Raw genomic sequence first — 20,238 nt, 5'->3', positions numbered from 1 at the left:
ACTTCCAATGTAAAAATAGGTATATTTCGAGCGGGGCCGAATTGTTCGGAAGAGGCGCAGAGCCGAGTGTTGCCGAGAAGAGGCGACTTGAGCCGAAGAGCCGAGTGTGGCCGAACAGAGGCGACTTGAGCCGAAGAGCCGAGTGTGGCCGAAAACAGCCGAGTTTACACCAAGAGCCGATGATAGACGACTGGAATCGATAGCCGAGGGTAGCCGACACTGGCCGCATTTAGACAATGCGCCGAATGTGACCGAGTTTAGCCCAAGCGTGCCGAGTTGGGCCGTAGAGCCGAACTGAAACGAGTTTAGACCAAGAGCCGAAGCAAGCCGAATTGAGCCGAGTTTCTTGAAACAGAACCGAAGGACGCCGCAGCGCTCTCCCTGCAGGTCTCCGGGGCACACGGCAGAGGGCGCTGTGCCTGCAGTGCGCCGGGACAGACGGCAGGGAGCACTGGGGCTGCAGTTCGCCGACACACACGGCAGGGGGCGCTGTATAAAGTAAGTATAAAATATCAACTATCTATAAGAAGAAATAAAAGCTCTATGTCATGTGCAGCAGTAGAAAATTTCAGGCTCCCAGTGAATAAATAGTTTTCTTTACATCATTTTCGTTTTGGAGGTTTTTTTTACTCCCAGGTAGCCTGAAACTTTCTACTGCTGCTTTTTTACTCTAAAGCTAGAAAGGAAAACCAAGATCAGAAATAGAAAAAAAGGGAAGGGAAGGAAAGGAAAGGAATCAGGACCACAAGAGGGAAGGGAAGGGGTGAAAAGCAGAGTGAAAAAAGAAAAAAGGTTGGAGCGAAAAAGAGAGGGCATTCGGGAGGAGCGTTGCTGCCTCAGGTCCTTCCCCGCCCGGGGGCGAAGGACCCGTTTGATGCCCGGGAGGGACTGCAGCTCCCGGTGGCGGAGGACGGAGCAGTGGCTGTCAGCCCGAGACTACAAGTCCCGGCAGGCCCTGCTGCCGGCGAGGCGTGTGACGCAACGGCTGACGGGGCACCGGAGTGGCTGGCGTGCCAGGCGGCCGCGCGGGGCTGTGCGCGGGCTGCTCCCGGCACCTCTCCCGCGCGGGACGGCGCCGCGGCGGCGCCGCCGGAGGGGCGAAGCCTCCGTCTGGCCGCCCGCACGGAGCTGAGCAGCGCGGAAGGAGCGTCGGCCCGGTTCTTCGGCCTCACTCAGCGGTAGCGATGGCGGAGGGCGAGGCGGTGCTTTGCTGCCGCGGGCCGGGAGCTGCAGGAGCCGCCCCGGGCGAGCGGCGCCGGGCGCTCCCGCGGTCCCGGTGGGGCGGCTGCCCTCAGGCTGGCGGAGGCGCAGCAGCCCCCGAGCTGCAGCCGTCTCCCTCGGGCTGCTGCCGGTGCTGCGGGCGGAGGCGGCTCCGCCGCGTGTTGGGCGTTGCGAGCAGAGGGCGCTGCGATATCGCCGGAATGACTGGGCTGCTGCCTGCGCTAGTGCTCGAGGCTCTTTCTGCCATGCAAACGGATGGGGCGGCGCTGAGCGGTAAAGCCAGAGATGGCCGGGAGAATGCCCAGCGCAGGGAGCAGGCGGGCTGTATCCTTCCGATGGCACAGGTGCGATCTGCAAACTCATCCCCTTCTGCCCCTGCCCTCCCGAGCCCCAGGGAAAGTGCTTTCCAGCATTGTCGGGCTTCTGAAAGACAAAACTTGTGATTTGACACTAGCATCCAGAAAAGCTTTCTGTCTAGATTAGCAAATGCCTAAATTCTTCTTGGTTACATCCCATGACCGGTTTTAGGCAGTGACTTTATACTGCTTTTAGGATTTTCTTGTACCAAGGTGAGAAAATAGGCAGGTCTGATAGTGGTTTCACTTTTTTTCTACTTCACGTTCCATGAGATTCTTTTATCCAAGCACTTGTTTTAAAATTGTACTGTAGGCGTTTATGGTTCACTTTTTTTTTTCTTTGCAGCACCCGTGACTTTTTTTTTCTCTAAATCAGGAGTAAATATAGCTGAGTAAAATGACCTTGGTTTTCTTCTTTCTTTTTCAACTGAGTTGTTTTTATTAAAAATCCTATTTGAATATGTAGAAAAAGTGGGTATGTCCTGTAATATATCCTAGCTTTTCTTGTTTACAGGGTACTCAGAAAATATGTCTCCCTTAGAGTCCCACAGAAACGTTCTCAGTGCGATCTCTGTCAAGGTATGCATTTACAAATAAGTGATCCCTTTAGATATTTGACTGTGTACCTTTTCCTGTAATTCAGAGCTTGCGTTCCGTGGCTTTTATGATAAACCTATAAAACATGTAAAAATGGTTTTGCACGTCTTAATCGTTGCAGGCAGCACTAAGTGAATTTAGAGCCTGTTCTTGACCAGACAAAGGGAAAAAGTGTGACTTTGATGCTGAACTTGTCATTTTTCATTGGACTTGTCTTTAATTATTCAGGAATAGAGAGAACTAGAAAAAGAGAGAAATAGAATTGGTTATTGAGCACTCCTCAAATGCTCACCGTGATTCAGTGCAGAGCCGAAGTGAAGGGTGATGGAACAGAGCTCTGTGCTTTAGAAGGAAATAAATTTAAACCTGACCTCCACACAGTGTCTCACTAACTTCTGTTGTTTTAAAATACAAAATACGTTTAGGAAGTGTTGGAAGTTAGTATTTTGGGAAAGAAATGGCAGTTCCACAGAACATTGCATTTAACAGAGGCTCTCAGAACGATTCATGTTGTAACTGCTGTCACTGCAATCGGTTGGTGGTTCAGCCTTGAAATGTGCACTTGCCCTTCTATAAAGCACTGTTTTGTTTGCCTTTCAGTGCTATGAGTCTTGATAAATTGGAGAAGAGCCCAAGAGAAGTTTTTCATCCCTTGATATAAAAGGTAGGAAGTGACTTTTTTTGGTTTGGTTCCTTTTCTTTATTATTTTCTGGAAATAAAAGTAATTAAGTATAGGTACGACTGGTTTGTTTCTTCCAGTAGCAGGTGATAATAATAGTAGTAGTAATAGTAAAAATAATAATAGAAATAATAATAATAGTAACGTAATACTATTTAAACTGTCTTTATCCATTGAACTGGCCATTTCAAATCAAAACTTGTAAACACAAATCAAACCATCATCCTTGTAGAATCTTTCACAGCAGTGGGCTAAAGATCCTGGTTTTGTTGACAGGATTTATCGGTTCTGGAAGAACAAGAGGGAAGTCCAAGCCTAACTACTTCTAGCTCACAGACCCGCCCAGTGAATACAGCTTTGTATTTTGATGGGCTTGTGATGACTTTGAAATCAATTGCTCATTACAGTAAAAAAAAAAAATAATGTTTTTTTGAACGTGACAGCAGAAATAACTTTCAGTACCAACTTAATAATAATAGATCGCCAATTTAAGTTAAAAATTCATGCTATACTGTCAAAATTTAAATGTAAAATATTATGTATTAGGTGATGGTATAAAGTGTATGTTCTAATGTGTAGGATGTATGCAAAGATACATACATACCTGAAAGTCCTTAGAGGAAACAAATTTTTATGTCTGCTGTTTGACTGTTTATCATACAATATTTGGTTTTATTTCCCAGGGATCGGTGAATTTTAACTTTGGAGTCCTCTATGCTAAGGATGCTCAGCTTACAGATGATGAAATGTTCAGTAATGGTGAGTTTTTCACCTTCTCTTTAGTTGCTATGCTGATCTGAATAAGAAAAAAACAAAAGCAAGAGAAAAAAAAAGGATGGTTTATTATTTTTTACGCTGTTATGTTTGTTTCCTCAGTATTTGCTGCAGCTCTGCTTACCCAAACTTTGGGTTCCTTCTGTCCCACTGGGAGTCGCCCGATTTGGTTGCATCTGGTGAAATTCACCCTGAGACCTTGGAGAACCAGCTCAAACTACGTGAGAGCCATTTGCAGTTCTCTCCAGACACCTGGAGAATGGGTGATGCTTCTGAGGATCTGGCAAGTGTACTTCTATCAAAACTCAGTCTGTGAAATTTCTGGGGAAAACCCTTCTGTGTACCGAAGGGTTCAAACTCTGGTGAGGATCCAGTTATCAGGTGCTCACCTGGATGGTTCCAGCTCTTAAAGCGAACACTTGTACTCTTGCCCTGTAGTTTATATCTATTGTATTTTTGTTATTTTGCAAGATTTCACGGCTTTGCAAAATATTGTGCATTTGACTCTTTGGAACCTGTCAGATCGTTCTTTGGTGCAGCACCACCTCATGGGACACCTGGCTGCTGTCCTGAAGGGGTTGGTCGTAAATCCTGGAGGGTTTATAAGTCTTCTGTCCCCAGGGAGCTATCGTGCTTTGTTTGCTTTTGTTCTGTTTGTTAGGCGCTGCTTCTCACTGGAAGTATGAATTTCAAACTACCCTGTTCTTTTTTTAACTGTTTTCCTGGTTCTCTCCCTACGGCAGGGAAAGACTCTCGTGTCCTTGTCGTCAGGCTCGGTGCTGTCCAAAAAGATACAGAGACTAAAACAATCCTAAGAAGCAAAATATGACTGCAGGGAAAACAAGCTGGAGAGAACAAAAGGTGGTATTGTTATCCTTACCCTCTATTAGAAACATCCACTGTGCTTTGATGTGGTAGCTGCCAGGGGCTTGTCAGCTCTTTGTAGGCAGGTGTGGGTGTTCACTTGTAGGTTTTTTCTCTGGACAAGTCAATTCAATCTTTGCTAAGCTTATATTTGCAGATTACTGTCTAGCACAGTCCAGCATGACATTTTTGAATGTTGTAAAACTACCATGTTACTTGGAAATTGCTAATGATGAGAAGCCTTAGGGAAAAAGAAGATTTCAGGGTTGGAAGATGTGAGAAGAATTTTGTGGGGATGTTAGACTGAAATAAAGTGCACTTGAAGCTGGACTGGCACGCTGGCAGATCCCCTATTAAAGAGTAGTGCTTAAATTAGCCTGGGGGTTGCCCATTGTTTCTGTAGAAATCAATGTTTCCTGGTCTTCAGAAGTAAGCTGCTTTGAAAAGCTGGACGGTGCAGTATACTGACAATCCGTGTGCTTTGGATTAAAAGCAGATTGCAGAAGGGTGATAGGCTTTTGTCTTTTCCTAGAAGTCGATGTAATTCTATCGAGGAGTTTTTAATTCTGTGTTGCCATGTCATCCCTCAGAGCCCTGTCGTACTAATCGTCATACAGATGCAAAACAAAAAATCAGACCCTGTCCCAGCCACTTGGAGCCCAGAACACGATTTCCTCGGGCTGCCATTTGTGTGCCATCGGTACTCACCACGGAAGCGAGCCGGGGATGTTGCAGCTGTTGGGAACAAACCGCTTCTCGTCACACAGAAATGGAATTCGGACGACGCCTCGGCCAGCCCCTCTCTGCCGTCGTCTCCTGAATCTGCAGCAGAGCAGTTCCAGTCCGTCCGGGTACGTGTAATCCAGCTCCTGACGATCTGAGCACACGGAGCAGCGCTCAGCTGCCGTGGGGGCTCAGGGAAGGCAGAGTGTGCATTGTCATCTTCCTGAACCTACAGACCAATCAAAGTGAGAAGCCACAGGGTGGAAATCACTCGCATATATGCTAAATAAAACTTGCAGATTTTTTTAAGAATTGTTTCTGCTTGTTCTTTGTTGTGCTTCAGCACTTACAAAACCTCCCTTTAAAATCAGTTCAATTCATCAGTTGAACCTTTGTTTGCAGACCCTCACTGAGCAGAATTTGTTGCAGACTCAGTGCACGCTGCCCTGGAGTGTGAGGAGCTCAGTGCACTGCCAGGAGTGTGAGGAGCTCATGTGTGCTACTTTTTGCTTTAGGACACTCTAAGGTATTTATTCCTTTTGGGATACATGATGAGAATTCCCAAGAGAGGTAGTTATAAGGTATGATATTGGGAAAAAGCCTGTGTGGTTGGAATGTTGTTGCTGTCAAAAGTTAATTTTTTCTTAGCCAGTAGTTAGCTTTTTGCTTTATTTTTGTGGTAGCAGTATTTTATTGTTTAAAAAATTGCTTCAAAATTACTTGAGTGGCTGGCCATTGGTACCTTGTTCAGATTTGCCTATTTGCTTGTAGCTAAAAAGTTCACATCTTGTTTATCCTTCTATTTAAAAAACTGCTGCCCAGCCAACTAATAACTGAATATCTATCTGTCTGGGACACGGGGAGAGGATTTAGGTAATGTCTTTGTTTCCAGAAAAAAGTTCCTGTGTAGTTTCTAAATAGAGGAGAGGGGGGTGAAGACTTGGGGCTCTGATGCCATTGGGGCACCCCAAGGTCCCCAGGAGAGGAAGCCCCACTGGGGTGCAGGACCAAGTGTGTTCTCATGTAATCTAGAATAAATTACAAATATAAACATGAAAATTGTAATCATGAAAATATTTTTTTAAATAGCTAAATAAAGCGGGGTTTTTTTATTTGTCAATAGGCAGGGTTTTGATTATAAAAATTATAAATACAAACAATATAAATGTAGAAATCTAAGTACAGGAATATATCATAAATAAATACAGATATATATATAAAGTTAGTTGTAGCAGTAGATATGACACATAATATAAATAATAATTTAAATACATTTCTAGAACTTTACATATATTATATATAATTAGTACACTGCATCAAAAGAAACTATAAATATGAATGGGAATATAATTATACTAAGTATAAAAATATTTCAATCTCGTTTAAAAGAAGGTTGTTTTTTGTATTTATTTGGTTAGAGACGGGGTTTTTATTTGGAATAATAGAAGTATTATAGAAGTCTAAATCTAAATATAGAAATATACAATCTATAGAGAAAGATATTTGTAAAAACACGATCGAACGACGCCTCCTTCGGCCGAATGGAACGAGCTCAGCCGAAGCAAGGCGAGACCGGCCGAACCTGACGGCCTCGAGCGAACCGAGGCCAGGCTTGCGAGGCTGCCTGAACGGAGCCGAGCTCAGGCGAACCGAGCCCGCTGCTCTCGTGCGCGCTAATTAGCGCGAGTGCGGTCACCGCCTAATGAGCCCCACTAGGGGCAGAGCCGGGGGATCCAGTCCTGGTGGGAGCTTTTTAGGGCTTGATGTCCCTTTTAGATGTTGCGTTGTCAGTGCGGTCCCCTCAGTCTCAGCGCTGGGGACGACTCCCACGGTCAGGGCGAGAGGGGCTCCGCATCTCTGCAGGCTCAGCACTTGGCTCCTCACATCCAGACATCACCTTAGTCTCTCAATTCGTAATTGGCTCGTTGTTTTTGGGGTTTTCTCGTTGCATTTCGAGTCGGGGTCCCACAAAGCATTCTGGACTTTGGAGTCACTTTGCATAACCCCCCCCCACCCTCTCAGGTGTCTTCCCTATGTTGTAAGAGAGCACAGCCTCGGGGGAAGGGTCCACCGCACCCAGCCAGGCTTTTTACTAATACAAAAGAAGAGATAAGCCTCAACGACCCGGTATTACAATAACAAAGCACTAAGTATCCTGGCAGAGACCGACCTGATGGCGTCCCTGCAACTCCGTCTCACAAAAAAAATATTAACTGAATTTTTGTTCATAACATGAGCCTTGAGGTGAGCGTGTATCATTGCCGGCTTGGGATTGAATGAAATGCACTAAGGAAACCAGCGCTGGGGAGGGAGGCAGGGAAAGCCTCTCTTAACGTTTACCAATTCTTCCGTCAAACTCATCACGGCAGGACAGGGTGAAGACTGAAAGTGTAAGAAGATGTGGAGGGAAACAGAGAATCTGACAGGAGCATCGAACGCACAAGTGCACGAATTTCGCTTTTTGCTTGGATGTAAACTCAGAAGTTGTAAGGAATTTGGGAAAGGGACATTTCAGAAGGAGAAGGAGGAGAAGAAGTTGTTGTTACAGTCCTGGCAAAATCTTTTGTTCTAGCTAATAAAAGAAGTTAGTTTAGAAAACAAAAAGAAAAAAAAATGTAGTTTTTCTTTACTTGACTATTATATTCATTGGTGGTATATGGTGTGTTGTTTTATTTCTTGGTATTATTAACTCAGTGTAAGTTGTTTTTTGAGTGAACTAACTTTCTGGATGGGTTGGTTTGTATTTGAGGCAGGATTGATTTCAATAGGTTTCTTTCACAGACTTCTGATAGGTATTACTGGGGTTTTGGTTTTGTTTACTGTATGCATAAACATCCAGCTTTGGTTGGGCCAGGTGGGCTGGCGGAGTTTGTGGGTGTGAATTTATTCGATGGCTTTTGTTAAATGCAGTGTTTAATTTTTGAAAGGTTTTTCAATGTAGTGGTTTTAAGGTGGTTTTTAGAATTGATTGTATGGTTTGATGTTGTTTATAGTTGCTGTCCGGTAAGGGATGTGGTGTGAGTACTTGAACGTTATGGTTTTGGTTTTCCTAAGTTCCGTTTTCTTTCTGGTTCGATAGGTTTTTTTAGTTTTATTTTTGGTGCCAGGGGTATTCACGTGGTGGGTTTTTATAGGCAATATGTTTTTTAATTTGGGTAGTGATATTTTTTAGTATTTTAACAGTTTAGATTTTTTATTTTTATGCTTTGAATTAGTTTTCTTTTAATTTTAAATTAAGTTTTATAGATTATTGGTTTTTATTTGTGCATTAGCATAAAGGTAGAGCTTTGGGGGCTTCTTTTAGTACTGTTTAGGGTCAGTTGTACAGTTTTGAGTCTAGTGAGTTGGTTTGATTTAATTTTTAGTGGGTGTTTGTTTTTCTTAGCAGTTGTGTCATTTTCAAGGTGTATTTGAGGTTTTTGGGGTTTTTGAGATACTGGTTTAGGCGGATGTTTATGATGAGCATGTGCGCAGGTTTTGGGCTAGTTGAAGTGGGATTTAAAATTTATTTTGGGTTAGGTTTATTTGAGTGTTTATGAGGGTTCAATGTTGTGGGATGTTTGTTCCGTTAGTGATAAAAATAGGTTTTGTTTTGATGTGCTGCGATGGGATGAGCGTGTGCTGCGTGCCGGTGCTGACAAAGGTACGGTATTGTTGTGGCTTATTTATATGGTTTAATATAGAGATGAAAATAGAAATAAATATACATTTAAAAAGAAATATAACATTAGAGTGGTAAACATAAATATTGAGAACAGATACATATATAAAACTATAATTCATGGTATAGAATTGTAAGATATCATATAGATAAATGATAGTCTATTATATATATGCACAAAGATATATAAATATAGATTGTAAATATAAAAATACTTAAATATAGTTAAATTGGGGGTTTTATTAGGTTGTAGACCTGTTTTTATTAATAAATCATATAAATAGAAATAAAATAAAAATTCAGATACAAATATATAGGGAAATACAAATATCTATAAATATTGATATTAAATAAATCCAAGTAAAAGAAATATACAATACAGAAATTTTCTATCTATGATTATATTAGAGGGCATTCTCCCTAAGATATATACAATATCTATGAATATAATGAATGAAAATTATCAATCTAAATATGATTATAATTTTGAAAGATAAAGTTACTTGTTAAATTTTAAATGTGGTTGAAATAAAGAAGTGTCCTTGGTTTTGATTTGGTTAGAGGCAGGAGTTTTATTTTAAATAATAGAAGTGTGAATCTTAAGATAGAAATAGATAATAAATATATAAAGGGAGATTGCTAAACTATGACTACAAATTGAACTATAAATATAGGTAAGTAATATGAAGAGTTGTAGTATAGAATATAAATAACATGATACGGCAATATAAATTATAAATGGGAATATAAATATAAAAATAGGTAAGTATAGTTTAAAAGAAAGGGAATTTTTTGGCTTTTATTTAAGTAGAGGCAGGGGTTTTATTTTAAATAAGTGTTACAGAAGTAAAAATCTTGACGCAGAAATATATAATCAATGTATAAAAATATGTATAAAAATATATAACTGCTCGCATCAGATGTAATATAGAATATAAATTTATGTACAAATTGAGATTGATAAAGATAAATGTATAAGTAAGCAATATACATTAATGTACATTATAAATGCAAATAGGAATATAAAAATCAGACATAAGGATAAAACCTATTTAAATATTGTTTGAAAGAAAGGGTTGGGGTTTTTTTTATTCTTACTGGGTTAGAGGCAGGGTTTTTATTTTAAATGATATGAATGTAGATATTATTGGTATATATTTCTCAATATTGAGATATACAATCAAGATATAAATATATATATAAACACAAAATATAAGTAAATAGAGATAATAGGAAGAGATGTAATGGAGAATACAAATAACAGCATACGTAAGTATACATTTTAAATGTAAATGTGAATATGGACCTGAAAAGCAGAATTTTAAAAAATATTGAAATACAGTTGAGAAGAAAGGGTTTTCTTTTTGGCTTTAACGTGGGTGGAGGCAGGGGTTTTATTTTAAATAATGGAAGTGCTACAGAAGTAAAAATCCTCACACAGAAAGATATAATAAATATATAAAGATCTGAATAAAAATACGAAAAAAAATAGAAGTAATAGGAAGAGTTGTAACATAGAATATAAATTTATAAATAAATGGGAAAATAGAAATGCAAAATCGAACACACATCAGTATAGAATTTAAATATAAATGTGGATCTAAATTTGAAAAATATTATTTAAAAAAAATTAAATACAGTTGAAATGAAAGGGGTTTGTATTTGGCATGTATGGGTGGACGCAGGGGTTTTATTTTGAATCCTGCAAGTGTTAGAGAAGTAAAAATCCTAAGAGAAATGTATACTTCCAATGTAAAAATAGGTATATTTCGAGCGGGGCCGAATTGTTCGGAAGAGGCGAAGAGCCGAGTGTTGCCGAGAAGAGGCGACTTGAGCCGAAGAGCCGAGTGTGGCCGAACAGAGCCGACTTGAGCCGAAGAGCCGAGTGTGGCCGAAAACAGCCGAGTTTACACCAAGGGCCGATGATAGCCGACTGGAATCGATAGCCGAGGGTAGCCGACACTGGCCGCATTTAGACAATGCGCCGAATGTGACCGAGTTTAGCCCAAGCGTGCCGAGTTGGGCCGTAGAGCCGAACTGAAACGAGTTTAGACCAAGAGCCGAAGCAAGCCGAATTGAGCCGAGTTTCTTGAAACAGAACCGAAGGACGCCGCAGCGCTCTCCCTGCAGGTCTCCGGGGCACACGGCAGAGGGCGCTGTGCCTGCAGTGCGCCGGGACAGACGGCAGGGAGCACTGGGGCTGCAGTTCGCCGACACACACGGCAGGGGGCGCTGTATAAAGTAAGTATAAAATATCAACTATCTATAAGAAGAAATAAAAGCTCTATGTCATGTGCAGCAGTAGAAAATTTCAGGCTCCCAGTGAATAAATAGTTTTCTTTACATCATTTTCGTTTTGGAGGTTTTTTTTACTCCCAGGTAGCCTGAAACTTTCTACTGCTGCTTTTTTACTCTAAAGCTAGAAAGGAAAACCAAGATCAGAAATAGAAAAAAAGGGAAGGGAAGGAAAGGAAAGGAATCAGGACCACAAGAGGGAAGGGAAGGGGTGAAAAGCAGAGTGAAAAAAGAAAAAAGGTTGGAGCGAAAAAGAGAGGGCATTCGGGAGGAGCGTTGCTGCCTCAGGTCCTTCCCCGCCCGGGGGCGAAGGACCCGTTTGATGCCCGGGAGGGACTGCAGCTCCCGGTGGCGGAGGACGGAGCAGTGGCTGTCAGCCCGAGACTACAAGTCCCGGCAGGCCCTGCTGCCGGCGAGGCGTGTGACGCAACGGCTGACGGGGCACCGGAGTGGCTGGCGTGCCAGGCGGCCGCGCGGGGCTGTGCGCGGGCTGCTCCCGGCACCTCTCCCGCGCGGGACGGCGCCGCGGCGGCGCCGCCGGAGGGGCGAAGCCTCCGTCTGGCCGCCCGCACGGAGCTGAGCAGCGCGGAAGGAGCGTCGGCCCGGTTCTTCGGCCTCACTCAGCGGTAGCGATGGCGGAGGGCGAGGCGGTGCTTTGCTGCCGCGGGCCGGGAGCTGCAGGAGCCGCCCCGGGCGAGCGGCGCCGGGCGCTCCCGCGGTCCCGGTGGGGCGGCTGCCCTCAGGCTGGCGGAGGCGCAGCAGCCCCCGAGCTGCAGCCGTCTCCCTCGGGCTGCTGCCGGTGCTGCGGGCGGAGGCGGCTCCGCCGCGTGTTGGGCGTTGCGAGCAGAGGGCGCTGCGATATCGCCGGAATGACTGGGCTGCTGCCTGCGCTAGTGCTCGAGGCTCTTTCTGCCATGCAAACGGATGGGGCGGCGCTGAGCGGTAAAGCCAGAGATGGCCGGGAGAATGCCCAGCGCAGGGAGCAGGCGGGCTGTATCCTTCCGATGGCACAGGTGCGATCTGCAAACTCATCCCCTTCTGCCCCTGCCCTCCCGAGCCCCAGGGAAAGTGCTTTCCAGCATTGTCGGGCTTCTGAAAGACAAAACTTGTGATTTGACACTAGCATCCAGAAAAGCTTTCTGTCTAGATTAGCAAATGCCTAAATTCTTCTTGGTTACATCCCATGACCGGTTTTAGGCAGTGACTTTATACTGCTTTTAGGATTTTCTTGTACCAAGGTGAGAAAATAGGCAGGTCTGATAGTGGTTTCACTTTTTTTCTACTTCACGTTCCATGAGATTCTTTTATCCAAGCACTTGTTTTAAAATTGTACTGTAGGCGTTTATGGTTCACTTTTTTTTTTCTTTGCAGCACCCGTGACTTTTTTTTTCTCTAAATCAGGAGTAAATATAGCTGAGTAAAATGACCTTGGTTTTCTTCTTTCTTTTTCAACTGAGTTGTTTTTATTAAAAATCCTATTTGAATATGTAGAAAAAGTGGGTATGTCCTGTAATATATCCTAGCTTTTCTTGTTTACAGGGTACTCAGAAAATATGTCTCCCTTAGAGTCCCACAGAAACGTTCTCAGTGCGATCTCTGTCAAGGTATGCATTTACAAATAAGTGATCCCTTTAGATATTTGACTGTGTACCTTTTCCTGTAATTCAGAGCTTGCGTTCCGTGGCTTTTATGATAAACCTATAAAACATGTAAAAATGGTTTTGCACGTCTTAATCGTTGCAGGCAGCACTAAGTGAATTTAGAGCCTGTTCTTGACCAGACAAAGGGAAAAAGTGTGACTTTGATGCTGAACTTGTCATTTTTCATTGGACTTGTCTTTAATTATTCAGGAATAGAGAGAACTAGAAAAAGAGAGAAATAGAATTGGTTATTGAGCACTCCTCAAATGCTCACCGTGATTCAGTGCAGAGCCGAAGTGAAGGGTGATGGAACAGAGCTCTGTGCTTTAGAAGGAAATAAATTTAAACCTGACCTCCACACAGTGTCTCACTAACTTCTGTTGTTTTAAAATACAAAATACGTTTAGGAAGTGTTGGAAGTTAGTATTTTGGGAAAGAAATGGCAGTTCCACAGAACATTGCATTTAACAGAGGCTCTCAGAACGATTCATGTTGTAACTGCTGTCACTGCAATCGGTTGGTGGTTCAGCCTTGAAATGTGCACTTGCCCTTCTATAAAGCACTGTTTTGTTTGCCTTTCAGTGCTATGAGTCTTGATAAATTGGAGAAGAGCCCAAGAGAAGTTTTTCATCCCTTGATATAAAAGGTAGGAAGTGACTTTTTTTGGTTTGGTTCCTTTTCTTTATTATTTTCTGGAAATAAAAGTAATTAAGTATAGGTACGACTGGTTTGTTTCTTCCAGTAGCAGGTGATAATAATAGTAGTAGTAATAGTAAAAATAATAATAGAAATAATAATAATAGTAACGTAATACTATTTAAACTGTCTTTATCCATTGAACTGGCCATTTCAAATCAAAACTTGTAAACACAAATCAAACCATCATCCTTGTAGAATCTTTCACAGCAGTGGGCTAAAGATCCTGGTTTTGTTGACAGGATTTATCGGTTCTGGAAGAACAAGAGGGAAGTCCAAGCCTAACTACTTCTAGCTCACAGACCCGCCCAGTGAATACAGCTTTGTATTTTGATGGGCTTGTGATGACTTTGAAATCAATTGCTCATTACAGTAAAAAAAAAAAATAATGTTTTTTTGAACGTGACAGCAGAAATAACTTTCAGTACCAACTTAATAATAATAGATCGCCAATTTAAGTTAAAAATTCATGCTATACTGTCAAAATTTAAATGTAAAATATTATGTATTAGGTGATGGTATAAAGTGTATGTTCTAATGTGTAGGATGTATGCAAAGATACATACATACCTGAAAGTCCTTAGAGGAAACAAATTTTTATGTCTGCTGTTTGACTGTTTATCATACAATATTTGGTTTTATTTCCCAGGGATCGGTGAATTTTAACTTTGGAGTCCTCTATGCTAAGGATGCTCAGCTTACAGATGATGAAATGTTCAGTAATGGTGAGTTTTTCACCTTCTCTTTAGTTGCTATGCTGATCTGAATAAGAAAAAAACAAAAGCAAGAGAAAAAAAAAGGATGGTTTATTATTTTTTACGCTGTTATGTTTGTTTCCTCAGTATTTGCTGCAGCTCTGCTTACCCAAACTTTGGGTTCCTTCTGTCCCACTGGGAGTCGCCCGATTTGGTTGCATCTGGTGAAATTCACCCTGAGACCTTGGAGAACCAGCTCAAACTACGTGAGAGCCATTTGCAGTTCTCTCCAGACACCTGGAGAATGGGTGATGCTTCTGAGGATCTGGCAAGTGTACTTCTATCAAAACTCAGTCTGTGAAATTTCTGGGGAAAACCCTTCTGTGTACCGAAGGGTTCAAACTCTGGTGAGGATCCAGTTATCAGGTGCTCACCTGGATGGTTCCAGCTCTTAAAGCGAACACTTGTACTCTTGCCCTGTAGTTTATATCTATTGTATTTTTGTTATTTTGCAAGATTTCACGGCTTTGCAAAATATTGTGCATTTGACTCTTTGGAACCTGTCAGATCGTTCTTTGGTGCAGCACCACCTCATGGGACACCTGGCTGCTGTCCTGAAGGGGTTGGTCGTAAATCCTGGAGGGTTTATAAGTCTTCTGTCCCCAGGGAGCTATCGTGCTTTGTTTGCTTTTGTTCTGTTTGTTAGGCGCTGCTTCTCACTGGAAGTATGAATTTCAAACTACCCTGTTCTTTTTTTAACTGTTTTCCTGGTTCTCTCCCTACGGCAGGGAAAGACTCTCGTGTCCTTGTCGTCAGGCTCGGTGCTGTCCAAAAAGATACAGAGACTAAAACAATCCTAAGAAGCAAAATATGACTGCAGGGAAAACAAGCTGGAGAGAACAAAAGGTGGTATTGTTATCCTTACCCTCTATTAGAAACATCCACTGTGCTTTGATGTGGTAGCTGCCAGGGGCTTGTCAGCTCTTTGTAGGCAGGTGTGGGTGTTCACTTGTAGGTTTTTTCTCTGGACAAGTCAATTCAATCTTTGCTAAGCTTATATTTGCAGATTACTGTCTAGCACAGTCCAGCATGACATTTTTGAATGTTGTAAAACTACCATGTTACTTGGAAATTGCTAATGATGAGAAGCCTTAGGGAAAAAGAAGATTTCAGGGTTGGAAGATGTGAGAAGAATTTTGTGGGGATGTTAGACTGAAATAAAGTGCACTTGAAGCTGGACTGGCACGCTGGCAGATCCCCTATTAAAGAGTAGTGCTTAAATTAGCCTGGGGGTTGCCCATTGTTTCTGTAGAAATCAATGTTTCCTGGTCTTCAGAAGTAAGCTGCTTTGAAAAGCTGGACGGTGCAGTATACTGACAATCCGTGTGCTTTGGATTAAAAGCAGATTGCAGAAGGGTGATAGGCTTTTGTCTTTTCCTAGAAGTCGATGTAATTCTATCGAGGAGTTTTTAATTCTGTGTTGCCATGTCATCCCTCAGAGCCCTGTCGTACTAATCGTCATACAGATGCAAAACAAAAAATCAGACCCTGTCCCAGCCACTTGGAGCCCAGAACACGATTTCCTCGGGCTGCCATTTGTGTGCCATCGGTACTCACCACGGAAGCGAGCCGGGGATGTTGCAGCTGTTGGGAACAAACCGCTTCTCGTCACACAGAAATGGAATTCGGACGACGCCTCGGCCAGCCCCTCTCTGCCGTCGTCTCCTGAATCTGCAGCAGAGCAGTTCCAGTCCGTCCGGGTACGTGTAATCCAGCTCCTGACGATCTGAGCACACGGAGCAGCGCTCAGCTGCCGTGGGGGCTCAGGGAAGGCAGAGTGTGCATTGTCATCTTCCTGAACCTACAGACCAATCAAAGTGAGAAGCCACAGGGTGGAAATCACTCGCATATATGCTAAATAAAACTTGCAGATTTTTTTAAGAATTGTTTCTGCTTGTTCTTTGTTGTGCTTCAGCACTTACAAAACCTCCCTTTAAAATCAGTTCAATTCATCAGTTGAACCTTTGTTTGCAGACCCTCACTGAGCAGAATTTGTTGCAGACTCAGTGCACGCTGCCCTGGAGTGTGAGGAGCTCAGTGCACTGCCAGGAGTGTGAGGAGCTCATGTGTGCTACTTTTTGCTTTAGGACACTCTAAGGTATTTATTCCTTTTGGGATACATGATGAGAATTCCCAAGAGAGGTAGTTATAAGGTATGATATTGGGAAAAAGCCTGTGTGGTTGGAATGTTGTTGCTGTCAAAAGTTAATTTTTTCTTAGCCAGTAGTTAGCTTTTTGCTTTATTTTTGTGGTAGCAGTATTTTATTGTTTAAAAAATTGCTTCAAAATTACTTGAGTGGCTGGCCATTGGTACCTTGTTCAGATTTGCCTATTTGCTTGTAGCTAAAAAGTTCACATCTTGTTTATCCTTCTATTTAAAAAACTGCTGCCCAGCCAACTAATAACTGAATATCTATCTGTCTGGGACACGGGGAGAGGATTTAGGTAATGTCTTTGTTTCCAGAAAAAAGTTCCTGTGTAGTTTCTAAATAGAGGAGAGGGGGGTGAAGACTTGGGGCTCTGATGCCATTGGGGCACCCCAAGGTCCCCAGGAGAGGAAGCCCCACTGGGGTGCAGGACCAAGTGTGTTCTCATGTAATCTAGAATAAATTACAAATATAAACATGAAAATTGTAATCATGAAAATATTTTTTTAAATAGCTAAATAAAGCGGGGTTTTTTTATTTGTCAATAGGCAGGGTTTTGATTATAAAAATTATAAATACAAACAATATAAATGTAGAAATCTAAGTACAGGAATATATCATAAATAAATACAGATATATATATAAAGTTTAAAAACAAGAAAAAATTAGTTGTAGCAGTAGATATGACACATAATATAAATAATAATTTAAAAACATTTCTAGAACTTTACATATATTATATATAATTAATACACTGCATCAAAAGAAACTATAAATATGAATGGGAATATAATTATACTAAGTATAAAAATATTTCAATCTCGTTTAAAAGAAGGTTGTTTTTTGTATTTATTTGGTTAGAGACGGGGTTTTTATTTGGAACAATAGAAGTATTATAGAATTATAAATCTAAATATAGAAATATACAAACTATAGAGAAAGATATTTGTAAAAACACGATCGAACGACGCCTCCTTCGGCCGAATGGAACGAGCTCAGCCGAAGCAAGGCGAGACCGGCCGAACCTGACGGCCTCGAGCGAACCGAGGCCAGGCTTGCGAGGCTGCCTGAACGGAGCCGAGCTCAGGCGAACCGAGCCCGCTGCTCTCGTGCGCGCTAATTAGCGCGAGTGCGGTCACCGCCTAATGAGCCCCTGTGCCGCCCCGCGCTCCCGGTCGTGTCCGTGCGATGGGCGGGCCGCCCGCGGGACGCGGCAGCAGGAGAGCCCCGAGCCGGGCGCGTTTAACGTGAGGCGGCGCCGCTTGCCCGCCCTCAGGGAGCCGTGCCGAGCCGAGGCGCGCCGAACGCACAGAGCGGCTCCGAGTTCGGCCGAAGCGAGCCGAAGCGGGCCGCGCTGAGCGCACAGAGCGGCTCCGAGTTCGGCTGAATGAAGCCGAGCCTTGCCGAGCGCACAGAGCGACTCCGAGTTCGGCCGAAGCGAGCCGAGGCGCGCCGAGCGCACAGAGCGGCTCCGAGTTCGGCCGAATGAAGCCGAGCCGCGCCGAGCGCACAGCGCGGCTCCGAGTTCGGCGGAAGCGAGCCGAGCCGCGCCGTGCGCACAGAGCGGCTCCGAGTTCGGCCGAATGAAGCCGAGCCGCGCCGAGCGCACAGCGCGGCTCCGAGTTCGGCTGAATGAAGTCGAGCCCCGCCGAACGTACAGAGCAGCTCCGAGTTCGGCCGAAGCGAGCCGAACGAGCCGAAGAGGCGCATCCAGCCGAATGCAGCCGACAATAGCCGAGTTTAGCCGATTACAGCCCAATTTAGCCGAGCACTTAAGTTATTCTGCAGCCCTTTGACTTTTGTCCTGACTTTTTTTCAGATGCACCTCCTCAGGTGACTGCAGCAGTTCCTTAGGTTCCATCTTTTCAAAGGGTACAGGGCTCAAGAATTCGTCTTCCAGAGAGTTATCTCAAGTCCTGGCTTGTATTGTATTTGCCTATGTTGGCTTATGTTGTATGTACCTCTATTGTGTGTACCTATGCTGGCTTATACTGTATGTACTTATACTGTATGTACCTATGTTGGTTTATACTATATGTACTTACATTGGATGTACCTATATTGGTTTATATTGTGTGTACCTGTGTTGGTTTATACTGTATGTAAGTGCGTCACCTTATATTGTGTGTACTTACGCTCTGTTTACACTTGCACTGTTTACCTCAGCCTATATTGTACGTACTTATATTGTACCACTTACGATCAGAGCTGCCCTGCCCTGGCACGTAGTCACAGTTAGATAGAACAGTTATAGAAATTTTACTCTTCATCTGTCTTATATCTTATTGTAGTGTATTATAGGAAATAGATATAAATAAATTTATATCAATTTTATGTTTATCATATCTATCATTTGTTATATATTACACCATATTGATATAAGTTTTTTAAAGCAGTTTAACATAAAGGGGGGTTTTGTTTTTTATTTGGCAAAAGCAGGGGTTTTAGTACAAAAATGATAAATACAAATAATATAAAGGTAGAAATCTAAGTATAGAAACAGATCATAAATAGGTAAAGGCTAATATAAAATTAAAAATCTAAGATAAAATAAGTTGTAGCAGTAGATATGGTACATAATTTAAAAAATAATTTATTTCTATTATTTGAATAGGACACATATTATATATCATGATTAATATAATGCTTAAATATAAACTATAAATATAAATGTGAATATAGTCATGCAAGCTATAAATATAAAAATATTTCAATATAGTTTAAAAGAATAGAGCTTTTTTGTATTTGTTTAGTTAGTATGGGATTTTTATTTTAAATAATTAAAATTACATTTCTATCATGCTTTTAACATAGAAATATACAATAAATATAGAAAGATATTTTTAAAACCACAAAATATAAATAAATAGAAACAGTAGGAATACACAGAATATATTTTATAAATTACATGCTACATCAATGTCCACTATAAATATGCATGTGAATATAAATACGAAAAATAGGACTATCAAATTGATTTTAATAGGATTTTAAACCAAGGCGGTTTGTTTGGTTCTGGTCGGATAAGAGGCAGGTTTTTGGCATTTATTTCAGAGCAATTTTTGTCTGGGGTCGCCCCTGTTCTTTTTTGCCGCCTTCGCTGCCCGCAACCCCGAGGCGCGCTGCGCCCCCGTCTGGGGCGGGCGGCAGTGCTGCCGCCTTGTGGGCAAAGCGCGGTACTGCAGCCGTGAGCCGGCAGGCAGGCGAGAGGCCGCCATGCTGGGAGTGGCGTGTCGCGGGTGTCTCGGAGTTTTCGTTGACCTTCTCGAGATGGCGGGGAAGTGGAGGACCCCGGTGGGCGTTAGTGAACTGCCTGCATGGAATACCGACGTCATGGCGGCCCCGACGGATTTTTCTGCGGCGTTTGAAGCGTATCCGATACATGCTGTGGGCTCAGCGACGCCGCGAGCGGGCGTATTTCTGCGGGTTTGTGACAGGCATCTGGATAAACGTTCCCTCTGTGCTCCGGGGTCCTCTCATGCCCGCTCTCCCGCCCTCAGCGAGCCGAGGATGGCCGAAAAATCCCGACTTGAACCGAAGAGCCGAGTGTTGCCGACAACAGCCGAGTTTACCCGAAGAGCCGAGTGTAGCCGAAAATAGCCGAGTTTACCCGAAGAGCCGAGTGTAGCCGAAAATAGCCGAGTTTACCCGAAGAGCCGAGTGTAGCCGAAAATAACCGAGTTTACCCGAAGAGACGATGGTAGCCGAAAATAGCCGAGTTTACCCGAAGAGCGAGTGTAGCCGAAAACAGCCCAAGAGCCGATGATAGCCGACTGGAACCGATAGCCGAGTGGAGCCGACACTGGCCGCATTTAGAGAATGTGCTGAA

At 42.9% G+C, this 20,238-nt stretch overlaps 2 long non-coding RNA genes across 2 annotated transcripts; both read left to right on the top strand.

Moving 5' to 3' along the window:
* The first annotated feature begins 681 nt into the window (after nucleotides 1-681).
* Nucleotides 682-5,934, top strand: LOC141728962 (uncharacterized). The gene is made up of 5 exons (XR_012580215.1): nucleotides 682-1,565; nucleotides 2,092-2,156; nucleotides 2,775-2,838; nucleotides 3,538-3,613; nucleotides 4,372-5,934. It is a non-coding gene; the product is annotated as an uncharacterized LOC141728962 (long non-coding RNA).
* A 5,366-nt stretch (nucleotides 5,935-11,300) lies between these two features.
* LOC141728961 (uncharacterized) lies at nucleotides 11,301-16,553 on the top strand. Its single transcript, XR_012580214.1, has 5 exons — nucleotides 11,301-12,184; nucleotides 12,711-12,775; nucleotides 13,394-13,457; nucleotides 14,157-14,232; nucleotides 14,991-16,553. It is a non-coding gene; the product is annotated as an uncharacterized LOC141728961 (long non-coding RNA).
* The last annotated feature ends 3,685 nt before the right edge of the window (nucleotides 16,554-20,238 follow it).

This window comes from Zonotrichia albicollis, chromosome 4 (assembly GCF_047830755.1).
Source record: "Zonotrichia albicollis isolate bZonAlb1 chromosome 4, bZonAlb1.hap1, whole genome shotgun sequence".
Classification (NCBI taxonomy): Eukaryota; Metazoa; Chordata; class Aves; order Passeriformes; family Passerellidae; genus Zonotrichia; species Zonotrichia albicollis.
The sequence above is the reverse complement of the archived record's forward strand: the minus strand, read 5'-3'. Positions and strand labels throughout refer to the sequence as shown.